Source organism: Sorex fumeus, unplaced genomic scaffold (assembly GCF_029834395.1).
Source record: "Sorex fumeus unplaced genomic scaffold, SorFum_2.1 ptg000024l, whole genome shotgun sequence".
In the NCBI taxonomy this organism is placed as follows: Eukaryota; Metazoa; Chordata; class Mammalia; order Eulipotyphla; family Soricidae; genus Sorex; species Sorex fumeus.
Window position 1 is genome coordinate 18,279,705 of NW_026606081.1, and position 296 is coordinate 18,280,000.

Sequence of the window (296 nt, forward strand, 5' to 3'; positions counted from 1 at the left end):
AAAAAAAAACCTTTGAAGCTGCAACTCAGGGAAGCCTGGAAACAGCCTCTTGGATGAACCCTCAGCTGTAAATTCAATACCATCAGCAGGAATTATCCACTCGAGGCGAAACATAATCTCACTAAGCAAGATTATTATAAATTCTTCACATCAAAGTGTTCCTTGAAGCGATTATAAGTAAAATATGATTTACATAATATATGTTTAGAAAACCAGGGAGAAAAATGGGACAAGTAAGTCAATACCCAAAAAAAAGGAGGATAGAATCATACTAAATAAGCTTATTATTCTATTTA